Source organism: Pristiophorus japonicus, chromosome 19, assembly GCF_044704955.1.
Source record: "Pristiophorus japonicus isolate sPriJap1 chromosome 19, sPriJap1.hap1, whole genome shotgun sequence".
NCBI classification, from domain to species: Eukaryota; Metazoa; Chordata; class Chondrichthyes; family Pristiophoridae; genus Pristiophorus; species Pristiophorus japonicus.
This window is the reverse complement of record NC_091995.1, coordinates 40,322,800-40,347,449: the sequence shown is the minus strand read 5'-3', so window position 1 is coordinate 40,347,449 and position 24,650 is coordinate 40,322,800. Positions and strand designations below refer to the sequence as shown.

Genomic DNA, 24,650 nt, shown 5'->3' with positions numbered 1-24,650 from the left:
GATCTGATTCTATTTTTAGAACCAGCTGAAATCGGCCTTGGATTCCATGGAGGATGAAAAGAAAAGTAAAAGTGAATTAAAGCGGCAGCACGAGGGGAAGATTTCAGAGCTGGATGTGAGTATTACTGCTGTTACCTTTAAACACTGCCACCTTTTAACAATCCGCTGCTTAAATGATCTCTCTCGCCATCTTAGAAACTCACAGGATCCCTGGAGCAAGACATCTCTGCACAGTTTGCCAAAATCCATCGATATCTTGAAGACAAAGAGAAACATTTAGTCGAAGAGTTGAGGAGACAAAAGGAGGAAGATCTGCGATCAATGGAGACGAACTTGGAAAGAATTGAAGAGGAACTGACGTCACTCGAGGAGAACATATTGAACCTTTGTGTTGACATCGAGCAGCAAGACAGTATCTCTTTTCTCAAGGTGACCCTTTATAACCCAATCCCCATATACTATGGCATATATTATAGCATGGATAGAGAATTGGTTAACGGACTGAAAACAGAGAGTCGGTAATAAACTGGTCATTTACCATTTGGCAGGCTGTAATAGTGGGGTGCTGCAAGGGTCAGTGATTGGGCCTCAGCTATTTAGTATTATATATTTCTTGGGTCGACGGACAGAGGCTAGGATGCTGAAGTTTAAAGTTAATGAATACCATCATATTCATTTTTCTTCTGTTATTAATTGGCTGAGATAAAGAGAGACAGATGAAGGGACTGAGTACAATGTATCCAAGTTTGCTGATGATACAAAGCTAGGTGGGACAGTAAACTGAGAGGAGGACACAAAGAGCCTGCAAAGGGATACAGACAGGTTAAGTGAGAGGGCAATGGAGTATAATGTGAGGAAGTGTGAGGTCATTCACTTTGGTCTGAAGAATGAAAAAACAGAAATTTTTTTGAATGGTGAGAAACTATTAAATGTTGGTGTTCAGAGGTGTCCTCATACAGGAAACAAAGTTAACATGCAATTAGGAAGGTAAATGGCTTGTTGGCCTTTATTGCAAGGGGTGTGAAGTACAAGAGTAATGCAGTCTTGCTATAATTGTACAGGGCTTTGGTGAGACCATTTGTGCACAGTTTTGGTCTCCTTATCTGAGAAAGGATATACCTGCCTTAGAGGCGGTGCAACAAAGGTTCACTCGATTGATTCCCAAGATGAGACGGTTGTCCTATGAGGAGTGATTGAGTCGATTGGGCCTATACTCGAGTATAAACGAATGAGAGGTGATCTGATTGAAACATATAAGATTCTGAAGGGGCTTGACAGGCTAGATGCTGAGAGGTTGTTTTCCCTGGCTGGAATCTAGAACTTGGGTACATAGTCTTAGGATAAGAGGTCGGCCATTTAAGACTGAAATAAGGAGGAATTTCGAGTGAATCTTTGGAATTCTCTACCCCAAAGGGCTGTGGATGCTGGGTCGTTGATTATATTCAAGGCTGAGAGATGGGTTTTTAGACCCTAAGGAAATCGAGGGATATGGGGATTGGGTGGGAGAGTGGAGTTGACGTTGAAATTCAGCCATGGCAAAGCTGTCTCAAAGGGCCGTATGGTCTACACCTGATTGTTATGTTCTTACTTTGCGACTGATATCAGGAAGTTTATCTCGCACAACAGCGAAGAACACATGGAATGAGCTAATGGGCAGCATTAGGGCAGGGACTGATTCGATGCTGCAGTGTGGGGATGGGGCACCGTTAGTCTGTCTAGATGGAGGAATTGAAGGGCCGAATGGCTTCCCTCACCTGTAAATATCCTGTGAACTCACCATCTGAATATCTCCTACAGGTTACTGAGGTTTCCTCATTGAGGGGTTGTGCTGTTGGCCCCTTTGTTTTCTCCCCTTCACTTCTGTCCTGAGAGCAGTGACATGTTGAGGTTCAGTCCATGGGTGCTGGCCCTGAGAGCAGTGACGTGTTGGGGTTCAATCCCATGGGTGGTCTCCCTGAGAGCAGTGACATGTTGGGGTTCAGTCCATGGGTGCTGGTCCTGAGAGCAGTGACATGTTGGGGTTCAGTCCCATGGGTGCTCTCCCTGAGAGCAGTGACATGTTGGGGTTCAGTCCTATCGATACTACCCATGTTCTTTCCAAATAGTGAGCAGAATGAGCCTATTTAACTATATGAGAATCAATGAGCCTAATCCTCTTCTCCTCTGTGTACACAGGTGCATGTTGGCCCAGAGCTGCCTAGAGGTGTCCAGGAGCAGGTACATCAGCTGTTGTCCCCCAATCGAGGGGATGCTGAGGTTAGGTGTAACATCACTGCCCCCAGCTCGGGACCGCACAGACCAGAGACAAGCTCTGAGTTACTGGGTAAATACAGACCAGAAATAACAGGAACTGATCAGTGAACCTTCAAAGTCTTCAGCAGCAGAGGAAACTCTGTGGAGTGTATTCCGGGGGTAACTGACGTGGTATCACATCACTGGGGCCTGTCAGTGAAAACGCCACCCAGATTCCTTCACATTTTACTGAAACCACTGATTAGATTGTCCTGTTTAATGATGTATAAACAGTACCCTGCATTTATTAAAATGTTTCTAATTCTCTATCCTGCAGGAACTGAAAGGATTGAGAGAAAGGTGAGTATCTAATCCAAACCCACACACGGTCTGACACTGTGATCACAGTTTATATCCAGCAGTGAGTGACTAAATCAATCACATTCAAACAGGTACCTGGACAAAGGTGAGGACGGTGAAGGTGCAGAGAGAGGTGAGGATGAGGAGATACTGGTGTCGGCTAGTCTGAAATACGCAGCATTTCGAGGCCCGTTACTGTACGCGGTGTGGAAGGAAATGAAACAGATCATCTCTCCAGGTAAGAAACTCCACAGCTTTGTGTCCACTTTCTGTAGTTCTCTGCCCCTTCTCCTGAAGGTGCTGCCTGTTGCTGGGTACGGTCACTAGGGCAGCAGCCTCTGGGACCTCACTCAAGGGGCCGTTTTTTATGTGGGACCTTAGATTGGGCAGTGATCAGACTGGGACCCCTGGCTGATTGTGTTCCTCTCTGACCCAGGACTCGCTGGACAGTGATCAGACTGGGCTCCTGTAATATCTGTTCACTGTACATACTGCAGTCTGGGAATATATCTCACTCTACACTGTATCCTGTCTGCAGTATTTTCTGATACAGAAATTATGGACTGGTTGCCGATTCCAGTTATACAGACACCAGATATTAACCTGTGTCCGTCCACCTTCCTCCGTCTAAAATATTTAACATGATGTCATTTTTATTTCCCCAGTCCCAGCCTCACTGACCCTGGACCCAAACACAGCGCATCGTAATCTCATCCTGTCTGAGGACCGGACCAGTGTGACATACGGTAACAGAGGATTACTGCTTCCTGATAACCCGGAGAGATTCGATTACGCTGTCAGAGTCCTGGGATCACAGGGATTCACATCAGGGAAACACTACTGGGAGGTGAAGGTCGGGGACAAGACTAAGTGGACTTTGGGTGTGGCCAGAGAGTCAGCCAATAGGAAGGGAAAGTTAACACTGGGGTCTAAACATGGATACTGGGCTGTTCGTCTGAGAAATGGGAATAAATATCAAGCTGTTGACAGCCCATCTGTCCCTCTGACCCCGAGTGTGAAGCCCAGGACCATCGGAGTTTACCTGGACTATGAGGGAGGACAGGTGACCTTTTACAATGCTGATGATATGTCCAATCTCTACACTTTCACTGACAAATTCACGGAGAAACTCTTTCCTTATTTCAATCCTGGCTTGTGCAATGAGGATAAAAATACTGCTCCTCTTAAACTGCGGCATTTCGAACCGTAGGTTCCTAAACTGATGTGTCAGAGTGCAGAGAGAATGTGTCCGCTGCTGGGTGAATATTGCCCATCTCACACAGTAACTTCTAGACACAGCAGGATAGAGAGAGAATGGGGTCGATATTAACCCCCCCCCCCCCACCACCACAGGAGGAAGAAGGTTCGGGGGGGGGGGGGGGGGGGGGGGGGGGGAGAATTAAAAATAGAAAGTCGGGAAATGTGCCACCACCTGCCGTGTAAACACATGCTGCCAGTTTTGCTGCGGAGGGTGGTGGGCGAATCTGTGTCCCACTCTCACTGCCGTTGGGAGCCAGATTTAAACTTCCCACACACTGGGAATGCCGGGAGCTCAATGGAGACGGGAGCAGCCGAATAAAGCAGGCAAGTCATAGAATCATAGAAATTTACAGCACAGAAAGAGACCATTTCGGTTCATCGTGTCTGGCTGGCCAACAAAGAGCTATCCAGCCTAATCCCACTTTCATAGAAACATAGAAAATAGATGCAGGAGTAGGCCATCCGGCCTTCGAGCCTGCAACACCATTCAATAAGATCATGGCTGATTATTCCCTCCGTACCCCCTTCCTGCTTTCTCTCCATACCCCTTGATCCCCTTAGCCGTAAGGGCCATATCTAACTCCCTCTTGAATATATCCAATGAACTGGCCTCAACACTCTGCGATACGGAATTCCACAGGTTAACAACTCTGAGTGAAGATGTTCCTCCTCATCTCAGTCCTAAATGGCTTATCCCTTATCCTTAGACTGTGTCCCCTGGTTCTGGACTTCCCCAACATCGGGACCATCCTTTCTGCATCTAACCTGTCCAATCCCTTCAGAATCTTATCCGTTTCTATGAGATCCCCTCTCATCCTTCTAAACTCCAGTGAATACAGGCCCAGTCGATCCAGTCTTTCCTCATATGTCAGTTCTGCCATCCCTGGAATCAGTCTGTTGAACCTTCGCTGCACTCCCTCAATAGCAAGGATGTCCTTCCTCAGATTAGGAGACCAAAACTGAACACAATATTCCAGGTGAGGCCTCACCAAGGCCCTGTACAACTGCAGTAAGACCTCCCTGCTCCTATACTCAAATTCCCCTTGCTATGAAGGCCAACATACCATTTGCTTTCTTCACCGCCTGCTGTACCTGCATGCCAACCTTCAATGACTGATGAACCATGACACCCAGGTCTCGCTGCACCTCCCCTTTTCCTAATCTGCAACCATTCAGATAATATTCTGCCTTCGTGTTTTTGCCCCCAAAGTGGATAACCATTTATCCACATTATAGTGCATCTGCCATGTATTTGCCCACTCGCCTAACCTGTCCAAATCACCCTGCAGCCTCTTAGCGTCCTCCTCACAGCTCACACCGCCACCCAGTTTAGTGTCATCTGCAAACTTGGAGATATTACACTCAATTCCATCATCTAAATCATTAATATATATTGTAAAGAGCTGGGGTCCCAGCACTGAGCCCTGCGGCACTCCACTAGTCACTGCCTGTCAATCTGAAAAGGACCCGTTAATCCCGACTCTTTGCTTCCTGTCTGCCAACCAGTTCTCTATCCACGTCGGTACATTACCCCCAATACCATGTGCTTTGATTTTGCAGATCTTGGTCCGTAGCCCTGTAGGTTATAGCACTTCAAGTGTACATCCAAGTATTTTTTAAATGTGGTGAGGGTTTCTGCCTCCAGCACCCTTTCAGGCCGTGAGTTCCAGAGCTCCACCACCCTCTGGATGACAAGATTTCCCCTCAAGCATCATCATCATCTTTCCCGTCATCAGAGCCACACCACTGAATAGGACCAGGTAACATGCAGGACAGGCTTAATAAGCCCCATTAGCGCAAAGTTGATGGAAGCAGCAATGGGACCGCCCGCAGAAAATTCCGGCCATAGAAAGGAGAATGAGAGTCTGAGGGAGGAAGGAAATCGAAGTTGAATAGTATATTCAGTTCTGGTCACCGAGGCATACAGTACAGTGCGCTTGGAAACAGTGCAAGGAAGGTTAACAGGTTGATACCATGTAGATTCAGATGAAATAGGGGTAGAAGGTGGGAGATAATTGGACACAGAATGAAAGCAGGGCTACAATGGAAAGGTAGAGCAGATTTAGAGCATGGATAGAGAAGGTAGAAATGGTTATCAGTTGGGAGGTAGGTGGAGCAAGTCAGAAGATCCAACAGAATTGGAACCTGGGGGAGAAGTAATAGAAGAATTAGAGGCTTAAGGGAGAGGGAAGACCAAACAGGTTTAGAGCCTGGAGGTCAGGGAGAAGGTAGGGCAGTGTTATAAGCCAGGAGGAAGGAAGAAGACACATCAGGGTTAGAGAGTGGAGAGAAGGAGAAGGTATGGCACAGTACAACATCAGAGGTAGAGGCTCAGTGGCAGGGGCTAGAGCCCAGAGAAAGTAGCTGTACTGGAGCAACCAGTGAGAGAAATATAGTAAGTGTGAACAGAACAGAGCTGGAAAGGAGGAGAAAAGTGATGGGGACCGGAGGAGGTGAAGCAGGAGAAAGCGAGCAGAGGACGGTGAGGGACAAAATGTGAGATTGCCCACCGGAGGAACAGGAAGATGAGGAATGGGAAGGATGAGCAAGAAGGGGAAGTGGGGAAAAGAATTATTTGACTGGCCAATTAATAACAGATGAAAAATGAATACAATGGTATTTCATCAACTTTAAACTTCAGCATCCTAGTCCATCGACCCAAGAAATATATAATGCTGTGCAGCCCCAGTTCCACGTTGGCAGTAATTGATAAATTCTGGTGTCAGATATAGTCCTTGGTTCTAATCATGATCAGAGGCAGCCCCTCGGAATCAAGGAAGACTTGCTTCCACTCTTAAAATGAGTCCTTAGGTGGCTGAACAGTCCAAAAGAGAACCACAGTCCCTGTCACAGGTGGGACAGATAGTCGTCGAGGGCAAGGGAGGGTGGGACAGGTTTCCTGCACGCTCTTTCCGCTGCCTGCACTTGTTTTCTGCATGCTCTCGGCGATGAGACTCGAGGTGCTCAGCGCCCTCCCGGATGCGCTTCCTCCATTTAGGGCGGTCTTTGGCTCGGGACTCCCAGGTGTCAGTGGGGATGTTGCACTTTATCAGGGAGGCTTTGAGGGTGTCCCTGTAATGTCTCCTCTGCCCACCTTTGGCTCATTTGCCGTGAAGAAATTCCGAGTAGAGCGCTTGCTTTGGGAGTCTCTTGTCTGGCATGCGGAGCTGATCAAGTGTGGTCAGTGCTTCAATGCTGGGGATGTTGGCCTGGTCAAGGACGCTATTGATTGAGGACGTTAATGAAGGAGTATTAGTGGACCACACATCCTCCCCAATCAGCTTTGGTGGGGATGGGAGCAGGGGTGAACTATCGGCCAGGATGGCCAAAGTGAAATGGGGAAGCAATGGGCAGGGCATAACAGCAGGGCAGCCTGCTCTCTGGTGCTCTACTCAGGGCAGTTTGGGACAGTGGGGGAAAATATCAGCAATGGTGGCCAAACCAGCAAGCAGCCAGCAGACTGGGGCAAAAGTTGAAGGTCACATAACATAAGAAATAGAAGCAGGAGTAGGCCATACGGCCCCTCAAGCCTGCTCTGCCATTTAATACGATCATGGCTGATCCGATCATGGACTCAGGTCCACTTCTCTGCCCGCTCTCCATAACCACTTATTCCCTTGTTGTTTAAGAAACTGTCTATTTCTGTCTTAAATTTATTCAATGACCCAGCTTCCATAGCTCTCTGAGGCAGCAAATTCCACAGATCCACAACCCAAATTTCTCCTCATTTCAGTTTTAAATGGGCGGCCCCTTATTTTAAGATTATGCCCCTAGTTCTAGTCTCCTCCACCAGTGGAAATATCCTCTCTGCATCCACCTTGTCAAGCCCCCTCATAATCTTATATGTTTCAATGAAGATCACCTCTCATTCTTCTGAATTCCAATGAGTAGAGGCCCAAACCTACTCAACCTTTCCTCATAAGTCAAGCCCCTCATCTCTGGAATCAATCGTGTGAACATGTGGGAGAAGCTGACAAGAGTTTTGATCAGAACCTGAGCTCTGCCACTTAATCCTTTTCAAAGACTCTCTCCACAGCCAGCATTAGATTCAGTGGGAATTAAAGGAATTTCTGCTCCAGTGGTGGCCCAGAGCAAGCAACGGAGCAGCCAACTATCAAGGACAGTATGAGCTGCAGCTGAACACCATCCCCTGCCTCCACTGACAGAGAGCTCCCATTGGCATGTACAATCTAGGCTAGGAGCTCACAATGCATAATTAATGAGGCAATCCTTGGGACATCTGACAACAGCAGCCAATCAAAATTTTGGCCCTTGGAGCGGAAAGTTTACCCTAAAACCTTTTGACTGATTTGTCAATGACTACACTTCAAAAGTACTTCATTGACTGTAAAGCGCGTTGGGACGTCCTGAGGTGAAAGGCACGATATAAATACAAGTTTTTCTTTTTTTAATAACTAGCTGTTAGGACAATCAATAATATACATGGACTTTAAGTTTACAATGTGGCCTCATATGACTACCAGTTATATGCAAGAAAGGCATCAGATTCAAAAAACATTTTTGCAGTTCAAAAATGACACTTTTTTAGTATTAACTAAAGCGGTTCCAGTTTACAGTGACTTTTGCATCTCTGGGTATACATTCTTCTAATAATGGATTACTTCCACAAATCTTCTCTGTGAAGAAATTCACCAGTTCATTATTTTTCCCCAGTGGTGAGAATTGTTATTAATCAATGAGCGGTTAATTAATTAATAATTGTAATTATTCGGATGTTAAACCGAGGCCCCATCTGCTCTTTCAAGTCGACGTAAAAGATCCTATTTCAAAGAAGAGCAGGGGCGTTATCCCTGTGTCCTGGTCAATATTTATCCCTCAATAAACATTAAAACAAAACAGATTATCTTGTCATTGTCACACTGCTGTTTGTGGGAGCTTGCTGTGCGTAAATTGGCTGCTGCGTTTCCCACATTACAACAGTAATTACACTCCAAAAATACTTCATTGGCTGTAAAGCGCTTTGAGATGCCGGGTCGTTGTTAAAGGTGCTATATAAATCCAATTCTTTCTTTCTTTCTCAAGCCTCCTCTAAACCTACCTCCAATTACTGTTTTTCCAGCATGGTTGGTGAGCCAGAGGAACGGGATAAGCAAACCTGCTCCAATCGCAGTCGCGATCGCCGAACCTCCACGCCGATCTTTCCTCCCCTCCCCCGGCGATATTTTCCTTCTACTGCAGCCTTTCCCGCAGCCTGTCAGGAAATGCAATACAAAATAATAATGAGGTTGTGCCTCCGTGTTCCTGGGTTTCGAACCCCCCCCCCGACCCCGCACCCCCCAACATAAACACACCGTCCCTACTCCCTCCACATCTCCCCGTAACTATTAGGGCCAATGAGTCCCCTGCTGGGTGAATATTGTCCATCTCACACAGTAACTTCGAGACACGCCAGAAAGCAGCACTGGGAAAGGAGCTTGGCAATAAATGATGGGGTTCAAGAGTGTTGGGCTGGTGAATTGTAAGTGTTCTTTGTGCTGAGCCCTTGGGCTGTGATCAGGGACTGGGACGTGTGTTACTGTGCAGGGTGAAGAGGTCCCAACGTGAGCTCCTGGCCGCTCGCACCAGCTCTCCAATCTGGAACCCTTCACTCCTGGTCATTCCCCCGGGAGAGGCCCTGCTGCTCTTTGTGAATCCGGGGTCCATGTTACACATTCCAGCAGTGCCGTTTACTGTCAGCAAACCGGAGTAACGGGATCCCATGGTTGTAACAAGAACAGATCACCACAGAAACTTGCACAACCTGGCCCCAGACCAGCTGAAGATTGCCATAACATGGCCCCAGACCAGCTGAAGATCTCCATAACCTGGCCCCAGACTAGGTGCTATGCCACAAACCGGGGACACCGAGATATTTAGAGGGTCTCAGCAAGTCTGAGCCAATCAGGAGTATAAGTAAAACTTCCGTTAAGGGATTAGTCTGTGCTCAGCCTTTGTTTTCAGATCGGCAAATACATTTTGGGAGTTTGAAGGTTTTCTTCGTGTCGTTGAATCAATTCTAAGTCGTGCAGCAATTGTAGATATTGTTTAATTCTAATGTGGTATTTTTCTGCTATATTATAAATTACTATTTTCCTTATAAAGACATGGTTTATGCCTGGACATTCTTATTAGCGAAAATAGCCACTTATATGAAAGTCTGGAGTTTTCACTCGATTGCGCTGATTGCAACCTCACTCCTCCCACCGCTAGGTGGCGCTACATATAAAGCTGCATTTTAATTAAGCTGCACTATCAATTTTTGTCTTAGCCTTTAAGGAGCAATTTAAACAAATTTATAAGATAGTCAACAACTTATATTAATATAGCGCCTTTAACATAGGATGAGCAGACATGTTCTCCAATTGAATATTGCAAAGACCGAAGCCATTGTTTTCGGTCACCGCCACAAACTCCGTTCCCTAGCCACTTACACCATCACTCTCTCCAACTCCTGTCTGAGGCTGAACTCGGCTGTTCGCAATCTTGGTGTCATATTTGACCCTGAAATGAGCTTTCAACCACATGTCCGCAGCATAACTAAGACCGCCTATTTTCACCTCCGTAACATCGCCCGTCTCTGCCCTTGCCTTAGCTCATCTGCTGCTGAAACCCTCATGCCTTTGTTACCTCAAGACTTGACTATTCTAACGCACTCCTGGCTGGCGTCACATATTCTACCCTCTGGAACCTTCTTCCCCTTCATTTTCCTGTGATTCCATCCCTCCTTCCAATCTCACTCCTGCCATGTTTTCACTATCCACTACTGTCCTTTTCCTCTGTGTCCACTTCTTTGGCCAGGAGTCTTACCCCCACACAGCTGAACCTTCCTCCCGTTTACAGAATTCTCGCTCTACCTGGACCCCTCCCTCTGACCTTTTCCCCTCTAGATCTTTTCATTGGCAACTGCTGGCATGACATTGGCCGACTCTATTTCTCTGCTCCCCTCACTCACTCCAACCTTCCTCACTCTGAACTTGCAGCATTCCACTCTCTCAGATCCAACTGTCATTAAACCTGTTAACAAGGGTGGTGCTGTTGTTGTTTGGCGAACCAACCTCTACCTTTCGGAGGCTGAACGCCAACTCTCTGACACCTTCTCCTACCTCCCCCTGGACCATGATCCCACTACCGAACATCAAGCCATAATTCCCCAGACCGTCACTGACCTCATCTCCTCTGGAGATATTCCCTCCATGGCCACCAACCTTATGGTTCCCCAACCCCGCAACAACCCGCTTCTACCTCCTTCCCAAGATCCACAAACAGGACTGCCCTGGTAGACCCATTGTTTTATCCTGTTCTTGCCCCACGGAACTGATTTCTTCCTATCTCGACTCTATTTTTTCTCCCGTTGTCCACTCTCTTCCCATGCACATCCGTGACTCTTCCGATGCCCTCCGTCACTTTAACAGTTTCCAGTTTCCTGGCCCTAACCGTCTCCTTTTCAACATGTACGTCAATCCCTCTACACTTCCATCCCCCACCAGGATGGCCTGAGAGCGCTCCGCTTCTTCTTTGAACAGATGCCCAACATGTCCCCATCTGCCATCAGCCTCCTCCGCCTACCTGAACTTATTCTCGCATTGAACAACTTCTCCTTTGATTCCACTCACTTCCTCTAAATTAAAGGTGTTGCTGTAGGAATGTGCATGGTTCCTAGCTATGCCTGTCTTTTTGTGGGATATGTTCCAGTCCTACACAAGTCCCCTCCCTCACCTCTTTTTCTGGTACATTGATGACTATCGGTGCTGTTTCCTGCTCTCGCCCTGAACTAGAAAATGTCATTCACTTTACTTCCAATTTCAACCCTTGCCTCACCTTCACATGGTCAATCTTCCGACTCTTCCCTTCCCATCCTCAACTTCTCTGTCTCTATTTCTGGGGATAGGCTATTGACAAAGATTCACGAAAAGCCCACTGGCTCCCACAGCTACTTGGACGACACTTCTTCCCATCCCGCTTCCTGTAAGGACTCCATTCCATTCTTCTAGTTTCTCCGTCACCATCACATCTTTTCTGACGATGCCACCTTCCATACTAGTGCTTACGATATGTCTTCCCTTTTCCTCAACCGAGGATCTGGGCTGGATTTGAAGGCACTCCACCCCTGTCAGAAAGGATTTGCAGTGTCGTTATAGTAGAGGCCTCTCCAATGGCCCCCCGGGGACAAGAAGTAACTGGTTCTGGTCCAGAACTAGTAACCCTGAGTTTGCGAGCTCAAATCCCACGATAACAAGTTGTGTAATTGAACTGAATAAATCTGGTGGGCTGCACAAGCAACATTGCTCATGATATCTGCCGGCTCACATATAATATACGGCACAGAAACAGGCCATTCGGCCCAACTGGTCCGTGTTGATGTTTATGCTCCTCACAAGCCTCCTTCCAGCCCTCTTCATCTAAAACCATCAACATATCCCTCTACTGCTTTCGCCCTCATGTGTTTATCTCGTTTCCACTAAAATCCATCTAAGCTATTTGTCTCAGCAACACCTTGTGGTAGTGAGTTCCATATTCTCACCACTCTCTTGGTGAATAACATTCTTCTATATTCCCAACTGGATTTATTGTGACTTTCTTAAATTAATAGTTCCTATATTACAACAGTGTCTATACTTCAATAAGCAAGTATTTCATTGGCTGTAAAGAGCTTCGGGATGTTGCGAGGTTGTGAAAGGTGGAACATAAATACAAGTCCTTTCTTTATATTTATGGTCTCTAGTTTTGGACTCTCCCCACTCGTGGAAATATCTTCTCTATGTCTACCCGATTGAACCACAACATAATTTTAAAGGCCACTATCAGGTCGCCCATCAAACTTCTCCTTTCTAGAGAAAAATACACACAGACTGTTCAATCTTTCCTGCTGGATAAAACCTCACAGTTCTGGGGACATCCTTGTGAAACTTTATCGTAAAATCTAACTGAGGTACTTCAAGGAAGGGAACCTGCCATCCCGACCTGGTCTGGCTGCTGTTTGTGATGGGATTTCTCAAAGATCAACAAGTCTGGAGAAGGACAGCCCGCTGTCTGTCAGTGTTGTAGGCGGTGAAGGGGAGGAGGGCGGTGCCTGCTTCCTGGATCTCCAACGGTTTTTGATTCAGCTCCAAAGTGACCAACAATTCACTCAACAGTGTCCCACTTCACATCTAGCCTGGGAAAGAGAAATAACAAAATTAATTATGTGCCTGGATACAGGTTGCCAAGCGCTGAGGGAGCGGTTGCCAAGGGCCGAGGGTGTGGTTGCTCAGAGCCGAGGGACTCCTCACGGGGATGCGCCTCGAATCAGCAGCTCGGGAAATGCCGGCGGTTCGGGTGCACCAGAAGCCAGCCCTTCATCACCCGGCCCATCATCATCATAGAAACATAGAAAATAGGTGCAGGAGTAGGCCATTCGGCCCTTCGAGCCTGCACCACCATTCAATAAGATCATGGCTGATCATTCACCTCAGTACCCCTTTCCTGCTTTCTCTCCATACCCCTCAATCCCTTTAGCCATAAGGGCCATATCTAACTCCCTCTTGAATATATCCAATGAACTGGCATCAACAACTCGCTGTGGCAGGGAATTCCACAGGTTAACAACTCTCTCAGTGAAGAAGTTTCTCCCCATCTCAGTCCTAAATGGCCTACCTCTTATCCTAAGACTACGTCCCCTGGTTCTGGACTTCCCCAACATCGGGACCATTCTTCCCGCATCTAACCTGTCCAGTCCCGTCAGAATTTTATATGTTTCTATGAGATCCCCTCTCATCCTTCTAAACAGTGTATAAAGGCCCAGTCGATCCAGTCTCTCCTCATATGTCAGTTCTGCCATCCCGGGAATCAGTCTGGAGAATCTTCGCTGCACTCCCTCAATAGCAAGAACGTCCTTCCTCAGATTAGGAGACCAAAATTGAACACAATATTCCAGGTGAGGCCTCACCAAGGCCCTGTACAACAGCAGTAAGACCTCCCTGCTCCTATACTCAAATCCCCTAGCTATGAAGGCCAACATACCATTTGCTTTCCTCACCGCCTGTTGTACCTGCATGCCAACTTTCAATGACTGATGTACCAGGACACCCAGGTCTCGTTGCACCTCCCCTTTTCCTAATCTGCTGCCATTCAGATAATGGCCTTCGTGGTTTCACCACCAAAGTGGATAATCTCACATTTATCTACATTATACTGCATCTGCCATGCATTTGCCCACTCACCTAACCTGTCCTGGCCCTCGACCCATCATCGCCGGCCCTCGTCCCATCGTCATCGCGACAAACCGGGGGGGGGGGGGGGGGGGCGGAGCCTGGAAACAGAACGGGAGCAGCACGGGGAGGGGAGCCTGGAAATAGAGCAGGAGCTGCACGCGGCCCGGGGGGGGAAAGCCTGGGAACAGAGCAGGAGCAGCACGCGGCGGGTGTGGGGGGGTTAGGGTTAGGCTGGAAACAGAGCAGAAGCAGCCAGCGGCTGGGGGGGGGGGAGCCTGGAAACAGAGCAGGAGCAGCACGCAGCCGAGGGGGGAGCCTGGAAACGGAGGAGCAGGAGCAGTACGCGGGCCAGGACCCAATCAAGCAACACGGGTGTTTCCAGCACGCGCCGCTGTACGTGCAGCGCCACCGGCAGGTCCGCGAGGACAGAGGTAGAGGCGCGAAGCGCCAACCGCCGGCCCGCGCTCACCGCCTGCTGACCTCCCACCTCAGCAAGGCGGCCAATCAACTGCCGGGAGCCGCTGAGAGCACCAACAACAACAACTTGTATTGATGAAGCGCCTTTACCGAAATGAAACGTCCCAGGGGTCGAAATCAGACGCAGGGCTTCAGGCATATTTTCCAAAACAGTTTACCTGCATTGTTTGCGATGAATCGCCTCCAGATCTGTTTAAAAAAAAAGTATTGTGTCATTAGCAATTTCAATTTCAAAAAGATTTAACCTTTTTTGGATCTTTCAGGCGAATCGTCGCCCCTTCCTCAGCCTGCGCCCTCCGCTCCCGCCCCGCCCTGTTCAGGGAGGCGACACCCCGCCCCGGAGCCGCCATCTTCTCTCGGCTGATTCACCAAGAGATGGTGGCGGGGCACTCGGTAGCAGTTGATTGGCCATTTAAAATGACAGATTGTTGAAATGAGTTCAAAATAAACTGAGGGACATGAAACTGAAAGTAAAGAATCATCATCAGCAGCAGCAACTGAGATGGCCGTCAGTAAACAAGTCTTCACCCTGACCGGGGATTTAACCTGCTCCATCTGCCTGTCTCTGTTTGTGGAGCCGGTGCGCCTGGACTGTGATCACAACTTCTGTAAATCCTGTATCCAGCAGTGTTGGCAACAGCGGGATCAGGCCGTGTCCTGTCCGGAATGTCGGCTGGTTCTCCCCCGGAGGAGTTACACCAGTAACAGGGTGTTGGCCAATCTCTCCGAGAAAGCGCGGCAGCTGGAGCTGGACCTGAAGCTGGAGAAGGAGCGGTCTGAGTGTGAGGGACACTGGGAGAAGCTGACCCTCGGCACGGCGAAGGAGAAGCTGACCCTCGGCACGGCGAAGGAGAAGCTGACCCTCGGCACGGCGAAGGAGAAGCTGACCCTCGGCACGGCGAAGGAGCGGTCTGACTGCGAGGAACACGGGGAGAAGCTGGTGCTGTTCTGTGAGGAGGATGAGAGTCTGATGTGTGCCGGTTGTATAGATTCTCCCGCACATTCAGATCACAGGTTCCTGCCGCTCCGGGATGTAGTGAGACGGTACAAGGTGCGGGGACACGGGTGGGCATGCTCTCCAACATAGTTTGCATGCCAGACACGAGACTCCCAAAGTAAGTGCTCGACTCAGAACTCTTGTCAGGCAAACGAGCCAAAGATGGGCAGAGGAAACGTTACAAGGACACCCTCAAAGCCTCCCTGATAAAATGCAACATCCCCACCGACACCTGGGAGTCCCTGGCCAAAGACCGCCCTAAGTAGAGGAAGTGCATCTGGGAGGGCACTGAGCATTCGAGTCTCATCGCCGAGAGCATGCGGAAATCAAGCGCAGGCAGCGGAAAGAGCATGCGGCAAATCTGTCCCACCCTCCCTTTCCCTGAACAACTATCTGTCCACATGTGACAGAGTCTGTGGCTCTCGTATTGGACTGTTCAGCCACCTAAGAACTCTTTTAAGAATGGAAGCAAGTCTTCCTAGACTCTGAGGGACTGCCTATGATGATGATGATGATGTGATCTGGAGCGTGGGTTAGAGGGAGTGGGGAACTAGGAATGTTCATTACAATGTTTAAATAAAATAACTAGAGAAAGAGATTCATTACAATATTTACATTAAATAACCACAAGGAAAGAGATTCATTACAATATTTACATTAAATAACTATAGGGAAAGAGATTCATTGCAATATTTACATTAAATAATCACAAGGAAAGAGATTCATTGCAATATTTATCATCATCATAGGCAGTCCCTCAAAATCGAGGAAGACTTGCTTCCACTCTAAAAGTGAGTTCTCAGGTTACTGAACAGTCCAATACGGGAATTACAGTCTATCACCGGTGGGACAGTGGTTGAAGGAAAGGGTGGGTGGGGAGTCTGGTTTGCCGCACGTGCCTTCTGCTGCCTGCGCTTGTTTTCTGCATGCTCTTGGCGATGAGACGCGAGGTGCTCAGCACCCTCCTGGATGCTCTTCCTCCACTTAGGGCGGTCTTTGGCCAGGGATTCCCAGGTGTCCGTGGGGATGCCACACTTAATCAAGGAGGCTTTGAGAATGTTCTTGAAATGTTTCCTCTGCCCACCTTTGGGAATCTCGTGACGGACATGCGAACAATATGGCCCTCCTGTATGGCTCAGAGACGTGGACCATATACAGCAAACACCTCAAATCGCTGGAGAAATACCACCAACGGTGTCTCCGCAAGATCCTGCAAATTCCTGGGGAGGATAGATGCACCAACATCAATGTTCTCGATCAGGCCAGCATCGAGGCACTGACCACACAATATTTATATTAAATAATTATAGGGAAAAAGATTCATTACAATATTTACATTAAATAACTATGGAATCAGTTTTATTGCAATATTTAACTCATATATAACTATATGTGAATCATATTCCTGGGTAGGTACTCTCACTATTCCCAGGGTCCCCTCATCCTCTGGGAGACATTTCCCTCCCAGCCTCAGGAATCTCAGGGATACCTTCTGTAGCTCACTCTTTTTTTTATATAAACACCCTTGCTGTTTAAACAATTACTCAATATAAACTTTACCTTAAAGCTTTTGAAATGTGTTCACTCACTATTATTCAATTAATTTGTCAAACAGCTGAGCAGAAACTGCTGGAAGCTGCAGAAAATATTCTATCCATTTACCTGGCTGAGCTGTATTGATGCTCGCTGTGAAATTGGATTCCCTGCACTTGTTCAGACTGCACAATCTGCGTTCAGCAAACAGAATCAAAGCTCCGGGCAAGAATATCAACTCCAAACCCAGGCTTCAGAGAGTGGCTGAGGCCTTCAAATATAAACTTTAATGAAGGCATTTAAAGATACAAGAACATATCTATTTATGTTCTTGTGAACTATGTTTTTTTTCCAATTTGTTTTAAATGTTATTTTGGAAATTTCAGTTACTGAAGGGAAATTTGCAGCTGAACACTTTTTCAGAAAGTATTTTGAGTGATTTGCAGGAATAAGGGGCCCAAGTTTCCACATGATTCGCGCCTGATTTTTAGGAGCAACTGGTGGAGAACGGACTATTTTAGAAATCGCAATTCTCCACATTTTTTTTTTCTGCAGTTTTAGTCAGGTAGAACAGTTCTAGTTTAGAACAGAATTTTTTCTTCAAAAGGGGGCGTGTCCGGCCACTGACGCCTGATTTGAAAGTTTCCACAGTGAAAATGTACTGCAAACTAAAGTAGAATGGAGCCAGTGAAGATTTTTGTAGAACTGAAAAAACCTGTTCTACACATTAAAAAATCAGGCGCAGGTTACAAATTAGGCGTCCAGAACAAGGTGGTGGGGGGGGGGGAGGGAACTCATTAAATTCGACAATAAATCCTTATTTATACTTCTACAAATATTATACAAATCAATCCAACCTGAATAAACATTTATAAGCCAAGAAAAGATTAAATAAACCATCTTCCTACCTGTGTGAAAGTGCTTCAGCCAGGGAGAATTCTGCAGCCGTTCGTGTCGCTGAGCGGGAGGGGGAGAGAGAGAGGGAGGGGAGGGAGAGAGGGAGAGGGAGAGGGAGGGGGAGGGGGGGGGGGGAGAGAGAGAGAGAGAGAGAGAGAGAGAGGGAGGGGGAGGGGGGGGGGGGAGAGAGAGAGAGAGAGAGAGAGAGAGAGAGGGGGAGGGGGAGAGAGAGAGAGAGAGGGAGGGGAGAGAGAGAGGGAGGGGGAGAGAGGGGAGGGGAGGGAGAGGGAGAGGGAGGGGGAGGGGGGGAGAGAGAGAGAAAGAGAGGGGGAGGGGGAGAGAGAGAGGGGAGGGAGGGAGAGAGAGAGGGGGGGAGGGAGAGAGAGGGGGGGAGAGAAAGGGAGTGAGAGAGAGAGAGGGAGGGGGGGGAGGGAGCGAGAGAGAGGGGGAGAGAGAGAGAGGGGAGGGAGGGAGAGAGAGAGGGGGGGAGGGAGAGAGAGGGGGGGAGAGAAAGGGAGTGAGAGAGAGAGAGGGAGGGGGGGGAGGGAGCGAGAGAGAGGGGGAGAGAGAGAGAGGGGAGGGGGAGAGAGAGGGGAGGGGGAGAGAGAGAGCGGGTGGGGGGAGCGGGTGTCGGGTCTGGTCGGCGGGGGGGGAGCGGGTGTCGGGTCGGGTCTGGTCGGCGGGGGGGGGGGGAGCGGGTGTCGGGGGCGGGGAGCAGGAGCTGGCCGTGGGAGGAGCCTTATTCACGCAGCCCCAGTGAGGCCATTCAGCCAGGGCTAGGGGCTGCGTGCTTCCGGCCTCTCCCACACAGTTCGGCGCCTGGAGATACTGCACTTGCGTGCCGACTGTAGCGCGCATGTGCAGAGGTCCCGGCACTGTTTTCAGCGCCGGGACCTGGCTCTGCCCCCCCACAGCTCATGCTGGCTGCGCCGAGGGCCAGAGGACCTGTAAGTAGTTGGAGAATACCGAGGACTTTTTTCGGCGCTGTTTTAGGCGCGAAAAACGGGCGCCCAGCTCGGAGGGGCGCCCGTTTCGTTTCTTGTCGAAACTTGGGCCCAAGATAACTGGCACCATGTGGTGCTTTAACATGAAGCTATGCCAGGCCACTGTTTAGTAGGACTTCCAATGTTAATCTAAAGTGCCATTAAGTGGCAGGTTCAGAGTCCTGGCAGTAAGTTTGGACATTTTAAGCATTGGTATTTCCAAAGGAACTTTCTCTAGGATGACCCACATAAGTATTTTAATACAAAATATAAAAACTAGTGTCTGTTTAAAAGCCTGAACACCTCTCCCCACAGTTTGGGAATAAACAGCAGACATTGCAATGGGTTATGTTGAGATCTGATTCCATTTTTAGGACCAGCTGAAATCGGCCTTGGATTCTATGGAGGATGAAAAGAAAAGTAAAAGTGAATTAAAACGACAGCAGGAGGGGAAGATTTCAGAGCTGGATGTGAGTATTACTGCTGTTACCTTTAAAACTGCCACCGTTTAACAACCCGTTGATTAAATGATCTCTCTCGCCATCTTAGGAACTCGCAGGATCCCTGGAACAAGACATCTCCGCACAATTTGCCAAAATTCATCGATATCTTAAAGACAAAGAGAAACATTTGATCGAAAAGCTGAGGAGAGACAAGGAGGAAGATCTGCGACCAATGGAGACGAACTTAGAAAGAATTGAAGAGGAACTGACGTCACTCGATGAGAACATACTGAACCTTTGTGCAGACATCGAGCAGCAAGACAGTATCTCTTTTCTCAAGGTGACCCTTTATAACCCAATCCCCAAGCTGTTGGTGTGAGTGTAAACAGCACTTTATAATAGGGCTCAAACCCACCACAACAATGCACTATGTGCAGTATAAATGAGGACCAACAGGTATCAGTCAGGATTGTGCTCTGAGTGTCGAAGAGACTGTCCCACACAGTCAGGACCTCACACTGGCTGCAGTATAACTGGAACCAGAATAAAGGCTTCGCCGAGTTTGACTGTGGTGTGCAGTTGGCAGTGTAACTCAGAGCTGTGTTTACTGATGTTACCAGGGTTACAGACCATCACTGCCGGAAATCCCTCTGTGTTTCCTGGGACCTGGTTCTGAGAGCCTGAGTGAGGGAGAGATATTGATCTTGTCCTTGTCCCGTCACTCTAACCCTTACACTGTTATTACAGGCCAAGCAGTGCCTACCAGCATCTAGCAATTTACCATTAATTGACTCACCGCCCGAATATCCCCTCTAGGTTATAGAAGTTTCTTTGTTCAGGTTAAAGGTTGTCTCCTCTCAGATTTCTCCCCTTCTCTCCTGTCTTTAAATGAGTGACAGGCTGGGGTACATTCCCATGGGTGCTCTCCCTGAGAGCAGTGACATGTTGGGGTTCAGTTCCATGGATGCTACCCATTCTTTGCCCGAATAATGAGCAATAGGAGGCTATTTGACTGTGTGGGCATCATAATGAGCGTAATTCTGTTCTATCTGATGTGGACACACAGGTGTACGTTGACCCAGAGCTGCCTGGAAGTGTCCAGGAGCAGGTACGTAGGCTGTTGTCTCCCTATCGAGGGGATGCTGAGGTTAGGTGTAATACCACTGCCCGTAGCTCAGGGCCGCATAGACCAGAGACAAGCTCTGAGTTACTGGGAATATATAGAGCAGAAATAAAAGGAACTGGCCCGTGAACCTTCAAAGTCTTCAGCAGCAGAGGAAACCCTGTTGAATGTATTCTGGGGGTAACTGATGTGGTATCACATCACTGGAGCCTGTCAGTGAAAACTCCCCCCAATCCCTTCACATTTAACTGAAACCACTGAATATAGATCATCATGTTTGATAAATGTGTTTGAGTTTTTTGAGGTTGTAACAAGCAGGGTAGATAAGGGCGAGCCAAAGACTCTAAAAGAAGGATGAACCATCCGTGGCTAACAAAGGAAGTAAAGGATGGTATCAAATAGAAAACAAAGACATACAATGTTGTGATGATTAGTGGTAGGCCAGAGGATTGGGAAATCTTTAGAAACCAGTAAAGGATGAATAAAAAAATTTTAAAAGATAATTTATGAGAGTAAACTAGCAAGAAATATAAAAACAGACAGTAAGAGCTTCTAGAGGTATATAAAAAGGAAGAGAGTAGCTAAAGTAAATGTTGGTCCCTTAGAGGATGAGACTGAAGAATTAATAATGGGAAACAGGGAAATGGCAGAGAGTTTGAACAAATATTTTGTATCAGTCTTCATGGTAGAAGACACTAAAAGTATCCCAATAATTGATAATCAAGGGGCTATTGAGAGGGGGCAAACTTAAAATAATCACTGTCACTAGAGAAAAAGTACTAGGCAAACTAATAGGACTAAAGGTGGACAAGTCCCCTGGAACTGATGGCCTGCATCCTAGGGTCTTAAAAGAAGTGGCTGCAGAAAGTGGATGTATTGGTTGTAATCGACCAAAATTCCCTGGATTCTGGAGAGGTCCCAGTGGATTGGAAAACCATAAATGTAACGCCCCTATTTAAAAAGGAGAGAGACAGAAAGCAGGAAACTATAGACCAGTTAGCCTAATGTCTGTCATTGGGCAAATCGGAGTCCATTATTAAGGAAGTAGCAGGACATTTAGAAAATCATAATGCAGTCAAGCAGAGTCAGCATGGTTTTCTGAAAGGGAAATCATGTTTGACAGATTTGCTGGAGTTCTTTGAGGATGTAACGAGCAGAGTGGATAAAGGGGACCCAGTGGATGTGTATTTGGATTTCCAGCTGGCATTTGATAAGGTGTCATATTAAAGGTTACGGCACACGGGGTTGGGGGTAATATATTGGCATGGATAGAGGATTGGCTAACTAACAGAAAACAGAGAGTTGGGATAAATGGGTCATTTTCAGGTTGACAAACTGTAACTAGTGGGGTGCCACAGGGATCAGTGCTGGGACCTCAACTATTTACAATCTATATTAATGACTTGGATTAAGGGACCGAGTGTAATGTAGCCAAATTTGCTGATGATACAAAGATAGGTGGGAAAGTAAGTTGTGAGGAGGACACAAAGAATCTGCAAAACGATATAGATAGGCAAAGTGAGTGGACAACAATTTGGCAGGTGGAGTATCATGTGGGAGAATGTGAGGTTATCCACTTTGGTAGGAAAAATAAAGTAGCAAATTATTATTTAAATGAGAGATTACAAAATGCTGAGGTACAGAAGGATCTGGGTGTCCTTGTACACGAAACACACAACATTAGCGTGCAGGTACAGCAAGTAATTAGGAAGGCAAATGGAAAGTTGTCATTTATTGCAAGGGTGGGGATAGAGGTAAAAGTAGGGAAGTCCTGCTACAACTGTACAGGGTATTGATGAGACCACACCTGGAGTACTGCGTACAGTTTTGGTCTCCTTATTTAAGGAAGGATATACTTGGATTGGAGGCATTTCAGAGAAGGTTCACAAGGTTGATTCCTGAGATGAAGGGGTTGTCTTATGAAGAAAGGTTGAGCAGGTTGGTTCTATACTCATTGGAGTTTAGAAGAATGAGAGGTGATCGTATTGAAACGTATAAGATTATGAGGGGGCTTGACAGGGTAGATGCAGAGAGGATGGGAATCTAGAACTAGGGGGCATAGTTTCAGAATAAGCGGATGTCCATTTAAAATGGAAATGAGGAGGAATTTCTTCTCTGAGGGTCGTAAATCTTTGGAATTCTCTGTCCCAGAGAGCTGTGGAGGCTGGGTCATTGAATATATTTAAGGCAGAGATTTTTGAATGATAAGTGAGTCAAGGATTATGGAGAGCGGGCGGTGAAGTGGAGTTGAGGCCAAAATCAGATCAGCCATGATCTTATTGAATGGCGGAGCAGGCTCGAGGGGCCAAATGGCCTACTCCTGCTCCGATTATGTTCTTATGGATGTGGTTTATTAGGATTTTCAAAAAAATGTTTAATAATGTGCCACACAAGGGGCCCAAGTTTCGGACCGCGCCTAGAACCGCGCAGCCCGACCTGGACGCCCGTTTTTCGTGCCACAAAGTGCGCCTAAAAAAAACTTAGAGATTCTCCTATCCCTGCTGGTCCTCTTGAGTCAGGCGCGGCGCAGCACGAGCAGTTGGGGGCGGAGCTAGGTCCCTGCGCTGAAAACAGTGCCCGGACCTCCGCACATGCGCGCTACAATGGGCGCGCATGTGCAGTAGCTCCAGGTGCTCAAAACTGGGGCCCGAAGCATGCAGCCTCTAGCCCTGGCCGAATGGCCTCACTGGGGCTGCGTGCATAAGGCTGCCTCCCACGGCCAGCTCCTGCTTCCTCCCGACCCGACTCGCCTCCCGCTTCACCCCCCGCGACCGGACCCGAGCCTGACACCGACCCGACTCCCGCTTCCCCCCCCGGACCCGACCTGAACCGCGCTCCCCCCCACCCGACCTGACCTCCCTCTCGTTCCCCCCCGACCCGAACCGAACCGACCTCCCTCCCACCCCCTCCCGACCCGACTCGCGCTCCCCCCCCCCCCCCCCACCTGACCTGACCTGACCTCCCTCTCCCTCCCTCCCTCCTCCCCGAACCGAACCGAACCGACCTCCCTCCGCCCCCCCCGACCCGACCCGCGCTCCCCTCCCGGACCTGACCCAACCCAACGCCACCTACCTGTAATTCTGGTGCTGGGGACGGGCCCTGCCCGAAGTCTTGGGCCCGGCCCATTCAGCCTCCCCCGCCCCCCCTCTTCTCCTTCCCCCCCCTCTTCTCCTTTCCCCCCTCTTCCTTCCCTTTCCCCCTCTTCTCCTTTCCCCCCTCTTCTCCTTTCCCCCCCTCTTCTCCTTTCCCCCCCTCTCTCCTTTCCTCCTCTTCTCCTTTCCCCCCTCTTCTCCTTTCCCCCCCTCTTCTCCTTTCCCCCCCCTTCTCCTTTCCCCCCTCTTCTTCTTCCCCCCCACTTCTCCTTTCCTTTCCTCCCCCCCTTCTCCTCTCCTTCCCCCCTTCTCTCCTTCCCCCTTCTCCTCTCCTTCCCCCCTTCTCATTTCCCCCCTTCTCTTTCCCCCCCTTCTCATTCCCCCCTTCTCATTCCCCCCTTCTCATTTCCCCCCTTCTACTTCCCCCCCGCTCCTTCTCCTCCCCCCTTCTCCTTTCCTCCCCCCCTTCTCCTTCCCCCCTTCTCCTTTCCTCCCCCCTTCTCCTTTCCTCCCTCCCTCCCCCCCTTCTCCTTCCCCCTTCTCCATTCTTCCCCCCCTTCTCCTTTCCTCCCCCTTCTCCTTTCCTCCCCCCTTCTCCTTTCCTCCCTTCTCATTTCTCCCCTTCTCATTTCTCCCCTTCTCATTTCCCCCTTCTCATTTCCCCCTTCTCATTTCCCCTTCTCATTTCCCCCTTCTCATTTCTCCCCGTTCTCATTTCCCCGTTCTCCTTCCCCCCTTCTCCTTCCCCCTTCTCCTTTCCCCCTTCTCCTTTCCCCCCATCCCTCTCCTCCTTTCCCACCTTCTCCTCCCCCCCTTTCCCCTTCTCCTCCCCCCTTTCCCCTTCTCCTCCTCCCCCCCTTTCCCCTTCTCCTCCTCCTCCCCCCCTTTCCCCTTCTCCTCCCCCTCCCCCCCTTTCCCCTTCTCCTCCCCCCTTTCCCCTTCTCCTCCCCCCTTTCCCCTTCTCCTCCCCCCTTTCCCCTTCTCCTCCCCCCTTTCCCCTTCTCCTCCCCCCTTTCCCCTTCTCCTCCCCCCTTTCCCCTTCTCCTCCCCCCTTTCCCCTTCT

The 24,650-nt window shown here is 48.6% G+C and overlaps 1 long non-coding RNA gene and 1 pseudogene across 5 annotated transcripts in view; one reads left to right on the top strand and one right to left on the bottom strand.

Moving 5' to 3' along the window:
• The window catches only part of LOC139229834 (uncharacterized), a 69,031-nt gene extending 49,430 nt beyond the window's left edge, over positions 1-19,601 (bottom strand). For 3 of the 5 annotated variants that reach the window (XR_011587822.1, XR_011587824.1, XR_011587820.1), the window contains exons 1-5: positions 19,420-19,601; positions 14,678-14,708; positions 12,814-13,006; positions 8,912-9,064; positions 136-255 (exon numbers count right to left, since the gene is read on the bottom strand). This is a non-coding gene — a long non-coding RNA (uncharacterized lncRNA). Of the gene's footprint in view, positions 1-135; positions 256-8,911; positions 9,065-12,813; positions 13,007-14,051; positions 14,113-14,677; positions 14,709-14,764; positions 14,832-19,419 lie in introns of those variants that run through there. The other 2 variants (XR_011587821.1, XR_011587823.1) reach the window with 2 other exon arrangements.
• LOC139229833 (zinc-binding protein A33-like) overlaps positions 1-24,650 on the top strand; it is a 46,775-nt pseudogene that overhangs the window by 16,834 nt on the left and 5,291 nt on the right.